This window comes from Eumetopias jubatus, unplaced genomic scaffold (genome assembly GCF_037043125.1).
Source record: "Eumetopias jubatus isolate StellerSeaLion01/CBP00866 unplaced genomic scaffold, mEumJub1_p1.0 scaffold_9, whole genome shotgun sequence".
Classification (NCBI taxonomy): Eukaryota; Metazoa; Chordata; class Mammalia; order Carnivora; family Otariidae; genus Eumetopias; species Eumetopias jubatus.
The window spans coordinates 115,907,915-115,932,546 of NW_028274815.1; the positions used below are offsets into that span (position 1 = coordinate 115,907,915).

General features: G+C 45.9%; 1 long non-coding RNA gene across 2 annotated transcripts; it reads left to right on the forward strand.

Annotated features, from left to right (window-relative positions):
- Window positions 1-1,589: 1,589 nt before the first annotated feature.
- Window positions 1,590-22,915, forward strand: LOC148163596 (uncharacterized). Of its 2 annotated transcripts, XR_015769007.1 has the most exons (4): window positions 1,590-6,527; window positions 9,564-9,636; window positions 21,618-21,699; window positions 22,409-22,915. It is a non-coding gene; the product is annotated as an uncharacterized LOC148163596 (long non-coding RNA). The 2 variants fall into 2 exon arrangements; XR_015769006.1 differs by lacking the exon at window positions 1,590-6,527 and having other exon boundaries at window positions 9,435-9,636.
- The last annotated feature ends 1,717 nt before the right edge of the window (window positions 22,916-24,632 follow it).

The following is a 24,632-nucleotide window of genomic DNA, read 5'->3' on the forward strand; positions in this document are numbered from 1 at the left end:
GACCCTGAGATCATGACCCAGACGAAAATCAAGAGTCAGACACAGGCACCCCTGCTTTGCATAGTTTCTGATGAGAAGTCCACTATAATTTGTCTCTTGATACTATGTTATTTCTCTTGCTTCTTGTGTGTCTTCTAATTTTTTGTTGAAAGCTGGATGTCTTGTGTAGGGCAGTAGAGATCGAAGTAAATAGTACTTATGCCTGAAAATGGTCATGCCTTTTCCTTTGCCAGGCCTTTAGCATGGGGTTGGATTGATATGGACAGGAGTTAGCTGGGTTTGGGTTTTGTTGTTCCAAGGATTCCCATCAATGCATCACACTCTTCAAATTCCTCTAGCACTGCTTTGTGTTCAGGGTGGGAGCTGGGTCGCTGGAGGGTATTTTCCCCAGTGGTCCTGTTTCAGCCCCAGCTGTAGATTTTGCCTATGATCCTGCACCACAAAGAGGTTCCTCCTGTATGCTCCCGCCCGCCTCCAGCAGTAGACAGCTGTTACCTATTACTGGGTATTTACTAGTCTGGGGGTAGAAGGTGTGGGAGTTGCTCTCTGTTGTGAAGGTTCTGTTTAAGTCTTAGGCAGGCCCTCTGCGACCGGGGGACTTAGTGATCCAGCCCTCTCTCACCGATAAAGGGATTTTTCTGTGCTTTTCCCCCAGCTGCAATGGGCACTGAGGGCCAGGAGACTTGCTGTCCCTTCCCCAGTGTCTATGGCCTTCCTTCCAACAGTGGCTGCTGTTCCCTCCACTGGGTCTGCACCTCAAGGTGGGCTTTCTCTCTCACCCCCAGTCTCTCCCCCAGACCCAGTGCAGTCTACAGAGAAGAGCCTGTTGGAGGTACAAGTTTCCCCTTAGTTGGCTTCTCTCAGGGGATCCACACCCCCATACCAGCCCACACTCAGCCCTTGGCAACTTTTTAAAAATTTATTTCAATTCTTACTGGTTTATTGGTATCAGCCCTGAGTATGCAAAGGCTCATGTCCCATCTTCCTTGGAAGTGCCTGTGTCTCTTTAGATTTTATTTATTTATTTATTTGAGAGAGAGAGAGAGAGAGAGAGAGAGAGAGAGAGAGAGAGCACGAGCAGGGGGAGGAGCAGAGGGGGAGGGAGAAAGAATCTCAAGCGGACTCCATGCTGAGCGTGGAGCCCCAGCTGGGCTCGATCTCTCCACCCTGAGATCATGACCGCCGCCGAATCCAAGAGTCGGACACTTAACCATCCCGGGGCCCGATGCCTGTGTCTCTTTAGATTTCAGGCCAGTTGTTTGCCCTGTGATCTCAGCTCTCTGATAGGTACAAGAAAAGTTAAAAAGTCACAGATCAGCTGGGTTTTTCTTGTGGCAAAGATGGAAGTGATACTCTTTCCAGCTTTCTACATCCTAAGGGGAACCTGGAAGAAAACTGAACAGTTTTAAACGTGTCCATACATTCTCTGAAGGCAACAGGAATAACTCTGCATGGCTTCTGAGGCTGTGTCTTTTTTTTTTTTTTTAAAGATTTTATTTATTTATTTGACACAGAGAGAGAGAGAGAGTGAGAGCAGGAACACAAGCAGGGGGAGTGGGAGAGGGAGAAGCAGGCTTCCTGCTGAGCAGGGAGCCCGACGTGGGCTCGATCCCAGGACCCTGGGACCATGACCTGAGCTGAAGGCAGACGCTTAACGACTGAGCCACCCAGGTACCCCGAGGCTGTGTCTTAAAAGGCAACACGGCTTCTTCCACTTTGCTCACCGGAATGCTTGCATTGGCGTTCTGAACGGCAGCTCAATTACCCCAAGATCACTAGGCCGCAAGGAAGCCCAGGCCATGGGGACAGGCTACTAGGAAGTGGTCCAGTTGAAAGTTTTAGCTAGAGGTTCGTTCAGCAGCTAAGATAACCTCCAGAGGTGTGGCTGGTGATGCCTCCAGTTCCCAGCCTCCCATCTTGCGGGCAGAGGCCACGGACATCATGGAGTGAAGAAAAGCCATGCCCTCCATGCCCTGTCTGGAGTCCTGACCCACAGGATCTGTGAGCCTCATAAAGGGTTGTACCAATACATTTTGGGGTAATTTGTTGCACAGCCATGGAACCAGGACAGTAACTCATCGTCACAGGCTTGATTCAGCCACTGGGTACCTGCCTTGGGCCTGACACTGAGGAGGCAGAGACACAGGAGACACATCGTCCCAGCCCTCCCAGGGCTCCCAGGCTAATGGAGAGGCAGACAATTCCTGGGTGTAGAGATGAGGGACGGTGGGGACCAGATCCAGGGCCCTTGACACAGCTGGGGGAAGGGGCGGAGGGCAAGGGAAAGCTTCCTGGAGGAAGTGACTCCTACACTGAGACCTGAAAAGTGAAAGATAAAGGAAAGAGAGTTCATCCATGAGAGTACCTTGGGCTGGAAGGCCATTGGCAAGAGATGTGGGTGGCACTTTGGAGGGACCTACAAGAGGCTTGCTAAGGCTGAACTGAGAGAGTGAAGGTTTGAAGGGCAAAAGACGAGGGAGCGTTCCTGCCATCACAACCCAAAGGGATGTCAATGTAATATACTCATTTTACAGAGCAGGGAGTTGAGGCTCAGAGCAATGGCTTGCCCAAGGCCCCACTGTATGTCATAGAGCTTGGACTTGAACCCAAGTTGGTTTGACTCCAAAGCTGACGTGAATCACCTCTTCACACTTCCGAGAGAGGTTGAGGGGTTGGAGGCTCAGATATGGAGCTGTGGAATGTGTCAGCCTTGGCAGCATCTTCCGTTTGTTACGTTATAAACCCCCATCTGAGTTAGGGGGTCATCAGAGAGGGATGGAGGAGGCGGACAGCTGGAAGAGGCACCGGAAGGGCACTGGTGGCCTTGCTACCCCTCTGAATGTGCTGGATCAACTCTAACCAAATTGGTGCCTGCACGATTCTCAGCTGTTGTATTGACACATCTTGCCTTGGAGGCCACATCAGCCCCTAATCAAATTGGATTCCTTATTTCTGGCCATAAGGAGACCTAGGGAGATCAATAATAATAACAAAGACATTCAGAGAAGTACTCTGCCTCTTAAGAAAAATGAACAGGGTGCCTTCCGGCTCTGCCAGAGCCCAGCCAAGGATAGGTGTGTGAGCAAGCAGACATGATGGCTTTGTTTAACTGCCTCGACACATCGAGCAGCCCAAATTCCCCAGTGCCAATCTTAGTTAGGAACAGAGCAAAATAAAAATACTCAGACTGCTTGGTGGGGCCCAGCTGCCATCGTTAGGGATGGCAACCATCTAATGTGTTAAGTGATCATTAACTAGCTATCGACAGAGGACATCTGATGGGTACCAGCTATTTCTGTGGGCTGGGAGGAAACCTTCAGGGACTTGGCGAAATCCTGGAATCTTTGTCACAAATCATTTGGTCATTGATCTACAAGTTCCTTTTTAAAGTTTTGGTTATTTTGGTGGATTCCAAATAGGATGGACCTAAAAGTTCTCTCCCTATCTTCTATTGATCTGGGGTCTAAAGTTTAGGTTAATGGTTTTATCTCTTGTAACAAGTATGACCCAGGGGTAGTGGTGATCTAGAGTGCTGTGTTGAGAAGGATTCTGAGATTCCATGGTTTGGCATTATTCCCACTTCCTTCTGGAATCTGCACCCCCATTCTTCCAGGAATTCCCTTTCCTCTCTGGGTCTAACCTTGTGGATCTAGCAGGAGCCCCATGTTTTTATATAGCTGTTCACTTGGCCATGGCTGAGTGACCCGATTCCTGGTGGCATCTGATCCAAATTGGGCCAGAGTCCTTTAATCTGTAAAGGAGTGAGTCAGCTCCTCTCTCTGGTGTGAGAAGAGAAGGAATGTTGGTGACTATGGTGGCACCTGAAGTAAGAGAGAAGGAATCTGACACATGAGAAGCAGAGACAGAGTGGGGTTCAGGGAATCCTGGTGGCCTCCAGGCCCAGGTACCAGGAATTGGGTGATGCAGGTTTATCCCTCTGCAGCCTGCGCTTGGGTTGTTAACTTCATTTTTGCATTGCAGGAGTCACTCTCCCTTTCTCTTAAGCTGGTGTATTCGTCAGGATTCTCCAGAGAAGCAGATCCAGTAGGATATATAGAGATAAATATAAGAAGAGAGACTCCTGGGTGGCTCAATCAGTTAAGCGTCTGCCTTTGGCTCAGGTCATGATCTCAGTCAGGGTCCTGGGAGCGAGCCCTGCATCGGGCTCCCTGCTCAGTGGGGGGGGCCTGCTTCTCCCTCTGCCCGCTGCTCCCCCTGCTTGTGCTCTCTTGCTCTCTCTGTCAAATAAATACATAAAATCTTTTTTAAAAAAGAGAGAGATTTATTATAGGAACTGGTACATGTGGTTATGGGGGCCAGGAAGTCCCATGAACCAGGAAAGCTGGTGTATAATTCAGTCTGAATCCAAAGGCCTGAGCATTTGGGGGCGGGGGCAGCTGATGTAAGTCCCAATGTGAGTCTGAAAGCCTGAGGACCAGGCGTGCCAATGTCCGAAGGCGGAAGATGGATCTTTCAGCTCAAGCAGAAAGAGGGTGAATTCTCCCTTCCTCCCTCTTTTTGTTCTCCACAGGCCCTAAAACAGATTGGGTGATGCCCACCGCATTAGGGAGGGCCTTCTGCTTTACTCAATTCATCAATTCAAATGCTGATCTCTTCTGGAAACACCCTTGGAGACACCCCCAGAAATAGTGTTTTACCAGCTATCGGGCATCCCCCAGCCCAGTCCAGTTGACGCACACAATGAACCATTGTAACCAGTGTGGACTGGGTTTCTGTTGCTTCTTCTGGATAATACGTTCACCAGCATGGCTGGGGAGAGCGTGAAGTCCCAGGAAGGGAGTGACGGGAAAGTGCTGGCTACACCGTAGTGTGCTATGCCTCTTTGCTGGGACCTTCTCCACTCTTGTGGAGTCCAGAAATGTAGCCATACTTCTGTCCCTGAGGCCCTGGCTTCAGATGAACAGACCCTCTGCATAGTGGGAAGTTGAGGCAGGCAAAGTAATGCTCAAAATACCTGCTGCTTACACTTGCCCAGTCAGGCAGCCTCTAACGTGGAGATTTTGGAATAATAGAGAGTGGAAGAAGAGCTAAAAATTTCCATCAGCTTCTTTTCCAAATCCTGTGGGTATCCAGGATAGGCCTAATATGTAAAACAGACTATCATTTCCAGGGAACATCCTAAAACCTCTCTAGGGACCAAGGATTCTAAGGTCATGCATTTGAACACGTATCTACTTCTTACATTTGATCAAATTCACCCAGTGGCATTGGGAAAAATAAAATGAAGAAATACACCAGGATGGACCATGGCAGGAATATCAACAACTCAGCCTCAAACCCAGGGAAGAAATGAGCGAGTTGGATGTCTGATCATTGCTAGACCTCGGAAGACCTCCCAGAAATAGGAGCAGTGGCGGACAAGGTCTTGATTTTAGAGCAGGGTGAAGTTTGAGGAGCTTGCTTTGTCATCTGGCACTTGGTAACTGGCAATGCCAGAAACTAGGCCCTGGAGGAAGGAGGAGAGGTTGAGAATATTTTCCAGGTGGCCTATTATTTGAGGCTACCTCATCTGTTGGCCCATATCTCTCTGGGTTTCCCAGTGTACATTCTCTGCCAAGGTCAGGCTGATTTCTAGCCACGTGCTCCCTGCTTATTCCCACCCTAATACTTTGGCTTGGGGTATCTCCCCAGCCTTTATAGAAGGTTCTGACCCCACCATCTCAGCTGGGCTCAGTGGAACAAGTATAGAACCACCAGCTACAGCTGGATAAGCACCACACAATCCCAGGGGCACCATTCACAGTCCGATGTTCAAGTTGTCCAGTAACACTCAGCAGATTATTCTGCAGGAGGTTCAGAAGATCCAGGCTTTGGGGTTAGATGGGCCCAGGTTGAGTCTTGGCCCTGCTCATTATTAGCTATGTAACTTTGGACAAAACATTAGCTCTTGTTGCCTGGTGTTCTCATCTGCAAAATGGGGATGTGCCATATTTTATTGATTCTAAGATTCTAAGGCAGTCTTTCACATTTCCCATCTCTGAAATTGGGCTGTATCTCACAATGGATGGTATGCTGTATTTTTAAGCAGTAGCATTTTTTCTTTCTTGGTGGTAACAAAATAATGATGTATATTTTGATTGATACCATTGTAGACTTGTTGAAATATGGAATATGGAAATAGTATCTATCTCACAGGAGGACGGATAAGATTTTTTTTTCTTTTTTTTCGGATAAGATTTAATATGTGAAGTGCAGTGTCTAGTTTGGATCAGCGTCTTGCCCATATTCCTTCAGCCCACTCTGGGGGTCACCTGAAGCTTCTGTGAGCAGTCCCTGTGCTTTTTTTTTTTTCATGTAGAATTTTTTGCATTTTTATGCAAACGAGCAACCTTAATGTCCAAATTGTCGGTGACAATAAGCAAAAGTAATATACAGTGCAGCCAAACAGTTCATTTACAACTTAGCTTTTGTTCTGCGTTGTGGTTGTTACGGTTGTTGTTTTTCCAAAGATCAGTCCCTTAAAATGGATGATCCTGGAATATGAATAAAGAAAATACGTCTGAAAGGTGAGAATTTCAAACAGCTGACCTCTTTATCCTTCTAACTGCTGACCCCATGACAGTAGGCATAGCGCCTTCTGGTTCCTGCTTGCCCTCTTTCTCCACGTACACTCTGAGGTGGAACTTACATTCCTTAGCTCCGGGTGGGATCAGGCCGGGGCTGAAGTTGCACTCTTCTCTGCCTCTTTCCCCTTCCTGTCTTCCACACCCACGTCCAGCTTCTCGTGGGAGAACTTCCTTAACGAGCCACTTGCACAGGAATCCTCATATTTGGGTCTGAGACCGTCCCCCCACCCCCCATTAAGGGGGTCAGTGGCTCTAGCAAAATGTAACGTCCAGAGGCAAAGTTGGGTGTAATTGTGTGACACTTTCCCTTGCTCATGCTTGGGAGGGCCTAGGACCCCTCCTTTGGATGTCTTAAATCAATATGGCTCAAATTTTCAGTTAGTTTTATCTATCTTTCTTTCTTCTTTAAAAAGATTTTATTTATTTATTTGTCAGAGAGAGAGAGAGAGAGAGAGGGAGAGAACACAAGCCGAGGGGGAGTGGCAGGCAGAGGGAGAAGCAGGCTCCCCGCTGAGCAAGGAGCCCGATGTGGGAATCGATCCCAGGACCCTGGGATCATGACCTGAGCCGAAGGGGCAGACGCTTAACCAACTGAGCCACCCAGGGGCCTCTTTCTTCCTTTTTTCTTTTTCTTTCTTTCTTTTTTTCTTTCTTCTTTCTTTCTTTTTTTCTTTCTTTCCTTCCTTCCTTCCTTCCTTCCTTCCTTCCTTCCTTCCTTTCTTTCTTTCTTTCCTTCCTGCCTTCCTTCCTTCTTTCCTTTCTTTTTCTTCCTTCCTTTTTTTTTTTTTAAAGATTTTATTTATTTATTTGAGAGAGAGAGAGAATGAGAGATAGAAAGCACGAGAGGGAAGAGGGTCAGAGGGAGAAACAGGCTCCCTGCCGAGCAGGGAGCCCGATATGGGACTCGATCCCGGGACTCCAGGATCATGACCTGAGCCGAAGGCAGTCGCTTAACCAACTGAGCCACCCAGGCGCCCCCTTCCTTCCTTTCGTCTTTATGTTTTAATAGGAAAATACAACCTAATTTTTTTACATTTAAAAATTATTTTATTTATTTTTAAAGATTTTATTTATTTATTTGACAGAGAGAGAGCATGCACAAGTATGGGGAACAGCAGGCAGAAGAAGAGGGGGAGGGAGAAGCAGGCTCCCCACTGAGCAGGGAGCCTGACATGGGACACGATCCCAGGACCCTGGGATTGTGACCCGAGCTGAAGGCAGATGCTTAACTGACTGGGCCACCCAGGGGCCCCTAAAAATTATTTTAAAATTTATGTACAGTTAAATTCACTCTTTTTGGTGTATAGTTCTAAGGGTTTTTGAAAATGCAGAGTTGGGAACCATCACCACAATCCACAATGAAGATCCTAAACAGTTTGATTATCCCCCCAAATTCCCTCATGCTGCCCCATTATAGTCAAACCCTCCCCTCTCCCTGAACCACTGGCAACCACCAATCTCTCGTTCATTACCATGGCTTTGTCTTTTCAGAATGTCTTATAAATGGGATCACACGATAGGTAACCTTTTGCGTCTGGCTTTTTTCACTTAACACTTGAGATTCATCCAAGTTTTGCAGGTATGACTCACTTGTGCCTTCTTGCTGTTGAGTAGTAGTCCATGATATGGCTGTACGACAGTGTGTTCATTCATTCCTCAACCAAGCGATGTTTGGATTGTTCCCAGTTTTTCATGATTATAAATAAAACTGATACAAATATTTGCATTGGGTTTTTCATTTAAGGTGGGCTTTCATTTCACTTGGTAAATACCAAGAGGTGGGATTTCTGGGTCGTATGGTAACTGTATGTTTAATTTTGTAATAACCTGCCCAGGTGTTCTCCAGAGTGGTTGTACCATCGCCACCAGCAACGTGTGAGAGTTTCTATGGCTCAACATCCTCACCATCTTGGTATTGTCAGGTTTTGGTGTTTTCTTTTCCCCATTCTAATAGATCTATGGCCTCAGTTTAAAATATCAGGTCAGTGTGCCCAGGTGGCTCAGTCGGTTAAGCGACTGACTCTTGGTTTTGGCTCAGGTCATGATGTCAGGGTCATGGGATAGAGCCCTGCATTGGGCTCTGGGGTCAGTGGGCAGTCTGCTTGAGGACTCTCTCTCTCTCCCCCTCCCTTTGCCCCTTCCCCTGCTCTCTCTCTCTTTCAAATTAAAAAAAAAAATCTTCAAAAATAATAAATAAATAAATAATCAGGTCAATTGAGAAATGTCATTCATCTACTTAAATGCTCTAGTGGCTCATATCACCCCTAGAATAAAATTCAAGCCCTTGCATGGCCTCCAGGGCCCTTCTAACCCAGCTCCTGACAGCCCCTCTGGCCCCTTCTTCCTTTGTTCTCCTTCTCCCTGCTCTGGTCTCCATGTTCTTCCTGAGACCTGCCAAGATGCCCCACCGCAGGGCCTTTGCCCTTGCTGCTTCTCTGAAATGCTCTTTCCTCAGATTTTCACATGGGCAGCTTCCTTCCTGACATTCCGATCTCAGATGTAAGTCACCTGTACCAAAGGGCCTTTTCTGGCCTCGCCAACTAATGCTGCCCATCTTCCATCCCCACCTTCACATAACCCTCCATGTTACCCGGTTTTATTTTCTTCATGTCTCTCATGGTGTGAAATTATTTCAACTATTCTTTGTTTAAAATTGTTCTCTCTTTTAAAAGTTTAACTGAGGGACACCTGGGTGGCTCAGTTGGTTAAGCGACTGCCTTCGGCTCAGGTCATGATCCTGGCGTCCCGGGATCGAGTCCCACATCAGGCTCTCTGGCTCTCATTCTCTCTCTCACATAAATAAATAAATAAATAAATAAATAAATAAATAAACAAACAAACAAACAAACAAACAAACAAATAAATAAATAAATAAAATCTTTAAAAAATAAAAGTTTAACTGAGGTATAATATGCATGGGTAAAGTACATACATCTTATGTGTACAGCTCAATGAATTTTTACATATGTTATGCAGAATCACTTCTTGTTATCAGGACGTGAAATGTTTCCAACAATCCAGAGAGCTCCCTCTGCCTCTTCCTCCAAAGGTAATCACTATCCTGATTTCTGATTTGTCATATTCAATGTGCCTGCTTTTGAACTTCATATAAATGGAATCATATGGTTTGTACACCTTTTGTTCAAATTCTTTCATTCATCATTGTTTGTACGGTTCAGCCATGTTTTGCATGTGGATACATGCAATACGTTTGTTCTCTTTTATTGCTGTGTAGTATTCTACTATTTAAATACACCCCACTTTATTTATCCATTCTTCTGATGGTAGACCTGATGGCTGTTCCTGATTTGGAGCTATCAGATAACGCTGCTATGAACATTTTTATGCATATTTTTGGACAGATATACACTCATTTCTCTTGGGTGTATGCCTGAGAATGAAATTGCTAGATCATAGGGAGGGATTATGCTTATAAGCTGTTCATTCTTTTATATGTTTGTTATTTTTCCCATTAGACTCTAAGTTCTGTGAAGGTAGGAAACAAACCTGTCTTGTTCACACTGTATCCTCAGCATGTAACACAGTGCCTGACACAATGTAGGCTCATTAAATATATGTTGAATAAATGAAAGATCAGCTCAAAGTAAGTTATGGTGGAGCCAGGATTAGATCCAACTCCTCCGGACTTCCACCCTCTGCAAGCTGAGATTCAGGAACCCTGCTGACTCAGAAGTAGACAAAGCTGCAGGTGCTGGCTTGGTTTCAGCAACCTGTTATTCTTTGAAGGAAAAGCACTCCCTCTCCCTCTCTTGGCCTGCATTGTCACAGCTTGAAATATTCTTTTGATTATGAGAACATTTCCCACTAAGTGTACGTCTCCAGCGTCCCCCCCCAGGATTTATGAGCTCATAACTCCAGGATCTGTCACAATCAGTGTTACAAAAGTGTATCTGAATGTAATGAAATAATTCGATGAGAAACGTGGCAAAGAGACAGTCGGAATTTTCTCTTGCCTTACAAACCATCCCCAGGGGATGGGTGCATATAAATCAGCACCTCCCTTAATTAAGTAAAACACTTTAAGGAAAAAACAAATTAATTACCACTTCATGGCACCACCGCAGCTGATTACCCAAACGGTTCACGTTCCATAAACCTCGCCTGAATTTAGAACTAATTATTGCTCTTTTGGTCTGTTTATACTTCCCAATACGGCAAAGATCTGTATTAAAAGTGGGCGGTGTGGCTCTCACCACTGCTATTCAACATAGTATTAGAAGTCCTAGCCACAGCAATCAGACAACAAAAAGAAATCAAAGGCATCCAAATCGGAAAAGAGGAAGTCAAACTCTCACTCTTTGCAGATGATATGATACTGTATGTGGAAAACCCAAAAGACTCCACCCCAAAACTGCTAGAACTCATAGAGGAATTCAGTCAAGTAGCAGGCTATAAAATCAATGCACAGAAATCAGTGGCATTCCTATACACCAACAACAAGACAGAAGAGAGACAAATCAAGGAGTCGATCCCATTCACAATTGCACCCAAAACCATAAGATACCTAGGAATAAATTTAACCAAAGAGGCAAAGGATCTGTACTCAGAAAACTATAAAATACTCAGGAAAGAAATTGAAGAAGACACAAAGAAATGGAAAAACGTTCCATGCTCATGGATTGGGAGAACCAACATTGTGAAGATGTCAATGCTACCTAGAGCAATCTACACATTCAATGCAATCCCCATCAAAATACCATCCACTTTTTTCAAAGAAATGGAACAAATAATCCTAAAATTTGTATGGAACCAGAAGAGACCCCGAATAGCCAGAGGAATATTGAAAAAGAAAAGCAAAGCTGGCGGCATCACAATTCCGGACTTCCAGCTCTATTACAAAGCTGTCATCATCAAGACAGTATGGTACTGGCACAAAAACAGACACATAGATCAATGGAACAGAATCGAGAGCCCAGAAATGGACCCTCAACTCTATGGTCAACTCATCTTTGACAAAGCAGGAAAGAATGTCCAATGGAAAAAAGACAGTCTCTTCAACAAATGGTGTTGGGAAAATTGGACAGCCACATGCAGAAGAATGAAAGTGGACCATTTCCTTACACCACACACAAAAATAGACTCCAGATGGTTGAAAGACCTAAACGTGAGACAGGAGTCCATCAAAATCCTAAAGGAAAACACAGGTAGCAACCTCTTCGACCTCAGCCGCAGCAACTTCTTCCTAGAAACATTGCCAAAGGCACGGGAAGCCAGGGCAAAAATGAACTATTGGGATTTCATCAAGATAAAAAGCTTTTGCACAGCAAAAGAAACAGTCCACAAAACCAAAAGACAACCGACAGAATGGGAGAAAATATTTGCAAATGACATATCAGATAAAGGGCTAGTATCCAAAATCTATAAAGAACTTATCAAACTCAACACCCAAAGAACAAATAATCCAATCAAGAAATGGGCAGAAGACATGAACAGACATTTTTCCAAAGAAGACATCCAAATGGCCAACAGGCACATGAAAAAGTGCTCAACATCGCTCAGCATCAGGGAAATCCAAATCAAAACCTCAATGAGATACCACCTCACACCCGTCAGAATGGCTAAAATTAACAAGTCAGGGAACGACAGATGTTGGCGGGGATGTGGAGAAAGGGGAACCCTCCTACACTGTTGGTGGGAATGCAAGCTGGTGCAACCACTCTGGAAAACAGTATGGAGGTTCCTCAAACAGTTGAAATTAGAGCTACCATTCGATCCAGCAATTGCACTACTGGGTATTTACCCCAAAGATACAAATGTAGGGACCCGAAGGGGTACATGCACCCCAATGTTTATAGCAGCAATGTCCACAATAGCCAAACTGTGGAAAGAGCCAAGATGTCCATCGACAGATGAATGGATAAAGAAGATGCGGTATATATACACGATGGAATATTATGCAGCCATCAAAAGGAATGAGATCTTGCCATTTGCAACGACGTGGATGGAACTGGAGGGTGTTATGCTTAGCGAAATAAGTCAATCAGTGAAAGACATGTATCATATGACCTCACTGATATGAGGAATTCTTAATCTCAGGAACAAACTGAGTGTTACTGGAGTGGTTGGGGGTGGGAGGGTTGGGGTGGCTGGGTGATAGACATTGGGGAGGGTACGTGCTACGGTGAGCGCTGTGAATTGTGCAAGACTGTTGAATCACAGATCTGTACTTCTGAAACAAATAACACAACATATTTTAAGAAAAAAGAAAAAGAAGAAGATAGCAGGAGAGGAAGAATGAAGGGGAGTAAGTCAGAGGGGGAGACGAACCATGAGAGATGATGGACTCTGAAAAACAAACTGAGGGTTCTAGAGGGGAGGAGGGTGGGGGATGGGTTAGCCTGGTGATGGGTGTTAAAGAGGGCACATTCTGCATGGAGCACTGGGTGTTATGAACAAACAATGAATCATGGAACACTACATCAAAAACAAATGATGTAATATATGGTGATTAACATAACAATAAAAAATTTAAAGAAATTCAGGGATAAATTAAAAAAAAAGTGGGCGGTGTGGGATTTTTGTTTTCTTGTTTTTTTTTTTTTTTTTGCACTTTTAAGATGATGTTAGTTATCATAGATTCAAGAAGTAGGTTTCTTTTTTTTTTTTAATGTGAAAACACAGGGTATATAGAATGTAAAGCATCCAGAGGGGGAAATAGAAATGATCTTGGGGTGTTGCTGGAGTGGTGGGAAGAAACCCATGGGGTATAGAATGTGTGGGGTCTTGACCTGGATCAGTTGCTGACTTGCTGTGTAACTCTGAGCAAGAAACTGGATATCTCTGGTTTCTATCTGGGCTGGTTGAACATCTTTCATCCAGCCTCCTGTCCCCACTGTGGACCTAGGCCTCCTGGCATGTGGTCCCACTAGGAGGTGAGAATCCTATTATCTATGAGCTATTGTCCAACCGACCTGATGTCTTTTTTTTTTTTTTTGAGAGAGAGAGAGAGAAAGAGTGAGTGCATGAGGGTGGGGGGCAGAGGAAGAGAGAGAATCCCAAGCAGGCTCCACATCCAGCATGGAGCCTGACACGGGGCTTGATCTCATGACCCTGAGATCATGACCTGAGCCGAAATCAAGAGTCAGACACCTAACCGACTGAACCACCCAGGCGCCCTCTGATATCCTTTCTAATGCTCCTTGCTTGGGGCCAGCTCTATTCTTATCTTTGATCCAGACAGAACCCTGTGGCCAGGGCATCTGCTAACTAATGTTTCATCTATTCCCATCGCAAAGTGACCCTGTCCATCCTGGCCCATTGCGTCTGACTGCCTTCTGACTGAGCCGGTTGCCTGATGGAGTGGGCTGTCCAGGCCTGGCCTTGGCTGTTTTGGGGTGTGTGTGTGGGATCAGGGATCTCAATGACATCAAACTTGATTGGCCCTGGGGCACCCTCTCTGGCTGTGATCATTGTTCTAAGTCCAGAGCCATGTGCCAGCTCCTTGTGGGTAGAAAGCCAAATCCTAACCTACCTTTGCTTCTGCCACTTGCCTTGCATGAGTGGCTGTGTATGCTGTAGACACTCAATTGGTGTTGAGTCACCATCCAAATTTTAGTGAAAGACATGGATAACCAGAAAGACATAATAATCTAACCCTTCAAAACATTTTTATTAAGGTATGAGTTGTACACAGTGAAGTACATACATTATAAATGTATCACCCAGTGAATTTTACTTTGGGCACACCCACGTAATCCCCACATGGATCAAGACACAGGGTATTTCCAGCCCCCCTGAATGTTCCTTTGCAGTCACTACCTTGAAGAGAACCATTATCCTGACTTCTGTCACTAGAGATTGGTTTTGTCTGTTCTTGAATTTCATATAAATGCAATCACCTGGTATCTAGTGTGTGTGTGTGTGTGTGTGTGTGTGCGTGTGTGTGTGTGTGTGTGTGTGTCTCCTTTTGCTCATCTGCTGCATCTGTGAGATTCATCCTCAGTGCATAGAGCAGTGTTTTTGAACTCTTTTTTAGATTAAAATTTTAAAAAGTGATTTTGCTAGTGATTGCTGGTTATTGGTATTTCATTTGATGGTATTCTGTCCTTTCTAAATATAACCAAATGCCAAGATATTTGTGGATCTCATACTGTCATGATAGTATAACGCCCCTCACCCCCAAAAAGGGGAATAATTTAGATCTGGAGAGTATTCAAGTGCATTCAAGTTCCAAGTGGAGCAGGGGTGAGTTTGATTAGGAAAGTGTCTGACCACATTCCTTCCCTCTTGAGAACCTTCCAGAGCATCTTCTTATTGCTTTAATTTTGATTTCCTAGGTTATTAGAGAGGTTGAGTGTCTTTTCTTGGGATCATTTGTCATTTATATTCCCTCACGTCCTATAGGGACCTTCTCTGGAGGACGGGGGGAGTTGGGAGGTTGAAGGCTCCTTCCTCTGGGGGCCTGGGGGGAGGGGTGGGAATGACCTGGACACCCCTCTGGGGTTGTTCCCTAAAGGGTCACTCACCCCTGGATCCAAGGAAAATCCAAGGTGGGGGAGAGTCAGGCTCCACTTTCTCTAAGGTCAGACTCAGGCGTTGTCTGTCCCCAGAGAACCCTCAGTTTCAAGCCTCACCTTTAGCCCTGAGAGTGTCTTAGCAATTGATGCCTGGGGCCACACTAGAACTGTTCCAGCAGGTCCAGGGTGGATCCAGGAATCTGATACTTTATTATTTATTTATTATTTGTTAAAGATTTTATTTAGGGGGCACCTTGGTGGCTCAGTCGGTTAGGCGCCTGCCTTCAGCTCAGGGGTCCGGGCTCCTTGCTCAGCAAGGAGCCTGCTTCTCCCTCTCCTGCTCCCCGTTTGTGCTCTCTCTCTCTGATGAATAAATAAATAAAATCTTAAAAAAAAGATTTCATTTTTAAGCAATCTCTACATCCAATGTGGGGCTCAAATTTACAACCCTGAGATCAAGAGTCTCATGCTCTACCGACTGAGGTAGCCAGGCACCCAATCTGATAATTTAAAGCTCTCCTAGGGATTCCCTGGAATGGTCTGGAGCCAGACTGCTTGAATTTGAATTTATCACTGTGACGTCAGGCAAGTGATGTGCCGTAATTTCCTCATCTGTACAATGGGGCTAATAGTAGTATTGATAGAATTTAGTTGCATTAATGCACTAATGCTTATAAAGCACTTGGAAGAATGCCTGGCAGAAAGTAAGTTATCAAACAGAGTCGATGGCTACCACCACCACCACCACCACCACCACCATCATCATCATCATCATTTACGGGAGCATTACTGCTTTACTAACTGCTTCCCTTTACACGTGGGGTAATTGAGGACCAGAGAGGGGCCCCGGCTTATCCAAGATCCTACAGTGAGCCACAGGTGGTGCAGGGACCAGAAGGCCAATATTCTCTACCCTTGGGGCTATGGTCCCTCACCTGCCCACGTAGCCAGCTAGGACGAAGTAGACCAGCCAGGCCCCCCTCTTTTCCTCCTCTTTCCAGGGGTAAGTGGGGCTGGAAAGACCTGAGGCACCTCTGGATTTCTAAAGTTAGGACAAGTATCTTTTACCATTATCAAATCCCACCAATTCCACCTTGAGAATGTCTCTGGAATCCAAACCCACTGCCACACCTGAGGCCAGGTCACCAACCTCTTGCCTGGACAACTGCACTAGCTCCTCCCGGGTCTCCCTGGTGCCACTTCATCCCCTCCACTTCATCCTAGAAACGCACTGCCCCGTCCCACAGTGATTGTTCTAAATCACAGACCAAATTGGGTCACATTCTTGCTTAAAACTCTCCAAGTGATGAATGGATAAAGAAAATGTGGTATATACATAGGATGGAATATTATTCAGTCTTAAAAAGGAAGGCCATCCTGCCATGTGATACAACATGGATGAAGCTAGAGGACATTCTTTTTTTTTTTTTTAATTATATTATTTATTTATTTAGCTATCTATTTATTTATTTTAGAGAGAGCAGGGGGCAGGGAGAGGTTGGAGAGGGGAGCAGAGAGAGAGGGACAAGCAGATTCTGTGCTGAGCACCAAGCCTAAGACCTGTCATGGGGCTCTGGGACTCAACGCAGGGCTCGATCTCAGGACCCTGAAATTACGACCTGAGCTGAAATCAAGAGTCAGACGCTGAACTGACTGAGCCACACGGGTGCCCCTAAGCTAGAGGACATTCTGCTAAGTGAAATAAGCCAGTGACAAAACGACAAAGACTATGTGAGTAGAATATAGAGTAGAATGGTGGTTCCCCAGCGTTCAGGGAAGGGCAAAGTGGGGGAGTTGTTTGATGGATATAGAGTTTCTGATTTGCAAAATGAAAAAGTTTGAGAGACCTTTTGCACAACAATACGAATATAGTTAATACCACTGAACTGTACAGTTAAAAATGGTTATGGTGGGGGTGCCTGGCTGACTCAGTGGGTAGAACATGCAATTCTTGATCTCAAGGTTGTAAGTTTGAGCCCCATTCTGGGTATAGAGATTACTTAAAAAAAGAAAAGAAGATCTTTAAAAAAAATGGTTAAGATGGTAACTTTTTTTTAAGATTTTATTTTTAAGTAATTTCTACACCCAACGTGGGGCTCGAAATTCTGATCCCAAGATCAAGAGTTGCATGCTCTACTGAGCCGGCCAGGTGCCCCTAAGAAGGTAAATTTTGTTACATGTTTTTGTTTTTTGCTTCAATTAAAAAAAAATGAAAACAAAAACAACACCTGTAAGGCTCCCCATAGCCTTTAAGGCAAACGTGGACCCCTTCCTCTGTGAGGCCCTCTGCACTATCTCGGACCCTCCTTTGTAGCCACCTGCCCTCAGTCTCCCCTAGCGACCGTATTCTCCAGCCCCACCAAGCTCTTCAGCTTCCCCCAAACACAGCTCACACTGCCCTGGTGGTTTTCTCTGCCTGGAGCAATCTTCCCTCAGCTTGTCAACTTTTGAATTTCTAATCATCCTTCAAGAACCAGCTGTCCTCCTCTGGGAAACCTTCTCCTAATCCCACCCCTCCAGGAAGAATCAATGCCCAGAGTGTGTGCCCCTGACACTTAATATCGCTACCACCACCACCTTAGCTAGCATTTAACGGAGAAGGGCTCACTATGTGCTGAGCACCATGCCAGGCAAGCTATATGCATCAGTTAATCTTCATGATAACCCTATATCATCCCCATTTTACAGATGAGGAACCTGAGGCTCAGGCAGGAAAGGTATCATGCCCAAGATCACACAGCTGGTAAGTGGTGGCCCTGAGACTTAAACCTTCCTAATTCCAGAGAAAAGCTTTTAACCACTCAACTCCTCTTCCCATACACACCCAAATTCTTGCATTGTCCATATATTGTTTCCTATGCGCCATGTCTGGCCCAGGGCCTGGCACAGAGGGGGCGCTCATTTTGTGGGAATTTTGTCGCCCACCCTTGAGTAAATTGGAGTCAGTTCTAGCTTCCCTAATCCCACGGCTTCTATTTCCCCTCCAGGAATTGGCAGATTGGCGATTGCAAAAGAAACATCCTCAGCTGATCAATAAATAATAATGTTGGAGAATTTAAAATAAGAATCTGGATTATTAAAGTTACAAATCTTTAGTCTTTATACCTTTAATAAAACATGCATCTATTAATAATGGATACTGGTTCTGGCCTGCTGATGCTGAAAAGGGGGAAAAAAATGACCAGTTGAAAGATGCTAATATTTTTGCTCCTTAGCGTGCTTGGCTGCCAAATGCCTCGCTGACATATTGCTCATCGTTTAAAAAGGTTTAAAAATTTTAACAGCACGAAAGGGAAATTAAAGATGAGACATTCAGCCTTATGGGCCCTCAGTAAGAGATCGTTCCCTTCTGGAGGCATCTCTCGCCTGGGCTTTGGTGGACCCACCTCTGCTGGCTCCTCTCTTAGTCCTCTAGCTGCCCCTTCTCAGTTCACCTTTTTTTTTCCCCCAACCTCTTCGCTGTGCCCTCTCCTCTCCCCTCCCCTCCCTCTTCTCTTCTTTGCCCTTCCCCTCCCCTCCCCTCTCTTCCCCTTCCTTTCCCTTCCCGTATCTTTTCTTCTCTTCTCACTTAACTCCCTTGCCCTGACTGACCTCACCCACTCCTGTTGACCACTAGTCATCATCTTTGCATGAAGGCAAGTCACTCAATAGGAGAAAGAGTCAACGAACTAACAAATGGACAGACCATATGGGGCCTTAAAGGCCACATTCGTACTATGGCTTTTACTCCCAGCAGGATGGTGCCGCTGCAGGAGCAGAGGAATGCACAACCTGACTTACGGCTTAAAAGGAATATCTTTGGAGACTGGGAGTAAAATAGACTGGAGGGTGATAGGGGCAGAAGCAGGAAAAACATTTAGGAGAATATTATCATGATCCAGGCCAGAGATGATGGTGGTTTGGAATAAAGTGGAAGCAGTGAGGTGGTGAGAAGTGGTTGGGTACAGGATATATTTTATATTTTAAAGGTAGAGGCCATAGGACTTGCTGATGGATTGGAGGAGGGGTATGAAACAAAAAGAGAAAGGAGTCAAAGATGTCCCCAAGGGTTTTGGCCTGAGTAACCAAAAGGGGGGGAGGGCGGTGTCATTTTCTGAGTTGGGGAAGGCCATGAGTGGAATAGGTTTGGGGAGAAGGAACTTAGTCTTGGATGTGTTTAGTTTGAGGAGCCTATTGGATGTAATGATATAGACTGAATTGTGTCCCCTTAAAATCCATATGTTTTTGTTTTTAAGTAAGCTCTACACCCAACATGGGGCTTGAACTCATGACCCTAAGATCAAGAATCACATGCTCTACCGATTGAGCCAGCCAGGTGTCCCTAAAATCCATATGTTGAAGCCCTCACCCTCAATGTGACTATATTGGAGCTAGGGACCTTAAGGAAGTAATTAAGGTTAAATGAGGTCAAAAGGATGGGGTCTTAATCCAATAGACTGGTGTCCTTATAAGAAGAGGAAGAGACAGGCAGAGATCTCCATCCTCACGTACACAGAGGAAATACCGTGTGAGGACACAGTGAAAAGGTGACTTTCTACAAGCCAGGAAGAGAGGTCACATCAGAAACCAACCCTGCTGGCACCTTGATCTTGGACTTCAGCCTCCAGGACTGTAAGAAAATAAATGTCTGCTGTCTAAGCCACCAGTCTGTGGTATCTAGTTATGGCAGCCCAAGTTAACTAATACAGATGTCTAAGAAGATTTGTAGAATTCGCAGTTGGACACATAGGTTCAAAATTCAGGAGAAAGGCCCAGGCTACAGATAGAAATTTGGGCATCATCAGGGAGATGGTCTTTAAAGTCCTGAGGCTAGATGAAATTGCCAGTGAAGGTAGTGTCACAAAGATGAGAACATGACAAAGTACCAGACCCTCTGAACTTCCTATGTTTAGAGGCTGGGGAGAGGAGGAAGAATCAACAAAAAGACTGAGAAGTTGCCAGTGCGGTAAGAGAGAAACCAAAAGCTTAAATGGTCCTGGAAGCCAAATAGAGAGAGAGAGAGGTCCTCTATATTCAGTGCTGCTGATGGGATGAGTAAAGTGAGAAATGAGGACTGACCATTGGACTTAGCCACACGGAGGTCACTAGTGATCTCAACAAGAGCAGTGGATTTAGTTTTGGGTCCCTTGGTGGTAAAATCAAAAAAGGTAACCCAATGGATTCCACAACTATCATTCTCTTCCGGAAGTGAAACTACCAATTACTCAAGACAACTTTTGCTGGGAATTTATCATGTGTGTTCTTACAAAGGGGGCATGGGGTAGTATAACGAATCTTGGCAACAACTGTTGAAGGTCTTTCCTTTCCTCTGTCCCTTCTGACAATTTGACTCACGTACAAGTGGCAGTCTCATGTATCCATCCCAGTCCAGTTGTGGAGGTCCCCAAAGTGAAGGTGTTTGGAGAAACTTCACCTAGCAACCCACCACAAGGGCACGAAGGAGGGAGTGACTGCCTGCCTCAGGAGCTGAGAAAGAGGAGGTGCCATGGGGATGGGCTTTGAGAAGACAAATAGGAATTCTCAAAGAGAAAAAGAAGACAGATGATATTTTACGCACAGGAACCAACATGTGCAAATTCTAGCATGTACTTTCACTAAAAAATTTTCCTCTGCTTTTCTGACTTTCTTTCTCTCTCTCTCTCTCTCTCACACACACACACACCTATATTCACAAACACACCAGATAACTATTAGAACTCTTGTTTGCAACTGATAGAGAATGCACCTCAAAATGGCTTAAAACAAATAGAGGGAAATTTTTGGTTCATGTAATCAAAAAGCCCAACAGTAAAGTTTTTTTTTATTTTTATTTTTTTTAAAGATTTTATTTATTTGACAGAGAGAGAGACAGCGAGAGAGGGAACACAAGCAGGGGGAGTGGGAGAGGGAGAAGCAGGCTTCCCATAGATCAGGGAGCCTGACGCGGGGCTCGATCCCCGGACCGTGGGATCATGACCTGAGCCGAAGGCGGACGCGTAACGTCTGAGCCACCCAGGCGCCCCCCAACAGTAAAGTTTTTTTAAAAAGATTTTATTTATTTATTCATGAGAAACACAGAGAGAGAGAGAGGCAGAGGCAGAGGGAGAAGCATGCTCCCCGCGGAGCAGGGAGCCCAATGTGGGACTCAATCCCAGGACCCTGGGATCATGACCTGAGCCGAAGGCAGACGCTTAACCGACTGAGCCACCCAGATGTCCCAGTCCAACAGTAAATTTAAGACATGGCTGAACTTGGGGGCCCGTACAATGGGACTATAATTTGGTCTCTTTCCATCACATGGCTCAGCCTTGCTCCATGCTGGATCGGTGTTCACACTTCACACGGGTCGGGATGGCTGCCAACAATCTGAGGCCTAAATCATCCCAGTGGAATTGAACAGAGAGCCTCTCTGTTGTGCCTCATTGGCTTTGATTGGGTCAGTTGGCCATCTCTGAACAAATCCCTGTGGTCAGGGGGTTGAGATGCTCTGATTGCTACAGCTGAGATGAAGACACCCCCCCCCCCACAACCGCCCCCAGGGCCAAGGGTGTAATCAATTCTGTCTAAAACACAGGGACCGAGATCTGGGATGGAGAGATCTCACAAAGGAAAAACTTGTTGCCAAAGAAGATGGAATGGACCTTTGGCCACAAAAGGTGTGTATGTCCACTTCCATGCACTGGGATGCTGAGGATCTCCCAGAGATACTAGAGCCCTTCCTATTGTGTGGACACTTAGGCCTGGATGATTGAATTGCCCTCAGAGCAGTGGAGCCTGCAGGCCTGTGCTCTGAGGTACAGGGAGGGGAAAGGCCAAGAAATGTAGCTGGTGTGGGGCATAGCAGTCATCCAGGCTTCTCATTAGAGAAGCATATGACACCGGAGAGGGTAAGGAACTTGTCTGAGGCCATAGAAAGTTGAAGCAGAGTTGGGATTCAAACTTAGCAGACAAGAAGGCCAGAACGAGGCTCTGTCTATGTGTCTGGCAGCTGTCACATTCATTAGCTCCCTGACATCTTTCTCCTTGTTTCCTTGTATATTTTTACAAGGTTGTTAATTACCAGCCATAAAGCTCCACAAACATTTTGATAGGCTTTAAAAGCTCATGAAAACATTACATTTTAAGGCATGGTTTCCTAATTAATCTAATTAACTGTCAGCTTCACATCCTGCTAGGTTCCAGACAAGGAGAGCTGGGCCTCTCAACGTCTGGATCAGCCCCAGTGGACAGGGCTGGGGACTTTCAAGATCACAGTCTTCCAGCCCGGGAACTAGCCAACATGTGATCTGAGGTGTGGGTTATCTGAAGCAGTGTCTAGATGCTCAGCATTGTTCTGGCTTATTTCCTTGGATGATCTATTTCTAGGAAAAAGACACAGTGGTTGGAGATGCCCCAGATTAAAGCAAGCACATGGATGACTGGCCACCTCAGTTTAGGACCATCGCAGAAGGCCAAGGTACAGACAAATTTGGGGTGCCTTCCCCAATGATGCTTCCTTTTCAGAGATCGGTCCTCACTCATGGTGCTGGCCATGTGGCCCTGTTTCCCCCCCCAACAGCTGATTGGACTGGGATAGACACCTCACTCAAAGATGGCTCTGTCACTTTCGACAGGTGGTCTGGCTCGAAAAGATGAGCTGGGCCAACCAGAGGCCACTCTGCGGATGAAGAAGCAGAAACGGGGAAGGGTGAATTAGTTTGCTTGGGCTACCATAACAAAGTATCACAGGCTGAGTGGCTTAAACACCAGAAATGTATTTCTCTGGGTGCCTGCGTGCCTCAGTCAGTTAAGTATCTGACTCAAGGGGTGCCTGGGTGGCTCAGTCGTTAAGCTTCTGCCTTCGGCTCAGGTCATGATCCCAGGGTCCTGGGATCGAGCCCCGCATCGGGCTCCCTGCTCGGCGGGGAGCCTGCTTCTCCCTCTCCCACTCCCCCTGCTTGGGTTCCCTCTCTCGCTGTGTCTGTCTCTATCAAATAAATAAATAAAATCTTTAAAAAAAAAAGTGTCTGACTCAATTTCGGCTCAGGTCATGATCTCAGGGTTGTGAGATCGAGCCCTGTGTCAGGTGCTGTGCTGGGTGTGGAGCCTGCTTAAGATTCTCTCTCTCTCTCTCCCTTTCTAATAAAAGAAAGAAAGGAAGAAAGAAAAAGAAAGAAAGAAAGAAAGAGGGAGAGAGGGAGGGAGGAAGAAGGGAGGGAGGGAGGGAGGGAGGAAGAAGGGAGGGAGGGAGGGAGGGAGGAAGGAAGGAACTTCTCACGGTTCTGGAGGCTAGATCAAGGTGCTGGGAGGGTTGGTTTCTCCTGACGCCTCCCCCTCCCTGACTTGCAGGTAGAGACCTTCTTTCCGTGTCCTCACATGGTCTTTTCTCTGTGTGTGCACATCCCTGGGGTGTGTCCAAATTTCCTCTTACAAGGACACCAATCAGATTAGAGCTCACCCATTTTAACCCTCATTTTAACTTAATCCCCTCTTCAAAGACCCTTTCTCCAAATAGTCACTTTCTTTTTTTTTTTTAAAGATTTTATTTATTTATTTGAGAGAGAGAGAGAGAATGAGAGATAGAGAGCACGAGAGGGAAGAGGGTCAGAGGGAGAAGCAGACTCCCTGCTGAGCAGGAAGCCCGATGTGGGACTCGATCCCGGGACTCCAGGATCATGACCTGAGCCGAAGGCAGTCGCTTAACCAACTGAGCCACCCAGGCGCCCTACAGTCACTTTCTAAAGAACTGGGGGGCTAGGGCTTCAACATATGAAGCTTAGGAGGTTATAATTCAGCCATGACAAAGGGCAAGCACTAGTGATGAAAATTTACAGAGCATTTGGCCGGGGCAAGGGAGCAGCCATGACTGATGCAACATCCGTAAGTGTGAGATCCCCTGCTCAACACCCTGAACACCGTTACTGCGAACACCTGGGAGCTGCCACCTTCCACCTGAGGGCTTTCATTTGGCTGCTTCCCGCTGAAGGTGCAGGCACAGGCAAACAGGGAAAGCCAGAGTCCTGGGGGTTAACACCCAGGGGGCGGTCCTCCCCCAGGACTGATTGCAGTTGAGGGGTGAATACTGAGGCTCCCTTGCCCCTTGGGTGGGTTAACTCTGACCCATGTTCTGCACCATGTCCAGAGCTCTCTGGTAGGATCAAGATCCTGTTGCACAGTGGTAACTGGCCAATCGTGCATCCTTCCTTTGCTTTCCCTGTCTCACTTTCCATTCCCTGACCAGCATTTGCTGGTGTGCCTCTCAAGTAAACGACTTGCACTTGGATCCTTGTTTTAAGGTCTGCTGCTGGGAGAACATAAACAAACTTAGGTGGCACGTGGACATTATGTAGAAATAGGAGCAGGGAAAGCTGGCCAAAGGGAAGGGGAGAGAGAAAGATTGGACCTGAAGAGGGGGAAAATGTTCCTATGTTACCAAGGTTCAAGTTCTGATCCACATGAGCACTGCCCGGCACTGATCCCTCTTCGCTTTCCAAGTAGTCATAAAATGGGATGTTAGGTGTTCTAGAACATGAAATAATTCAGCCATTTCCCTATCCAAGTGCAGCAAATTCTCTTGGACTCTTCTAGAACCTTCCCTCTGAAATATGCA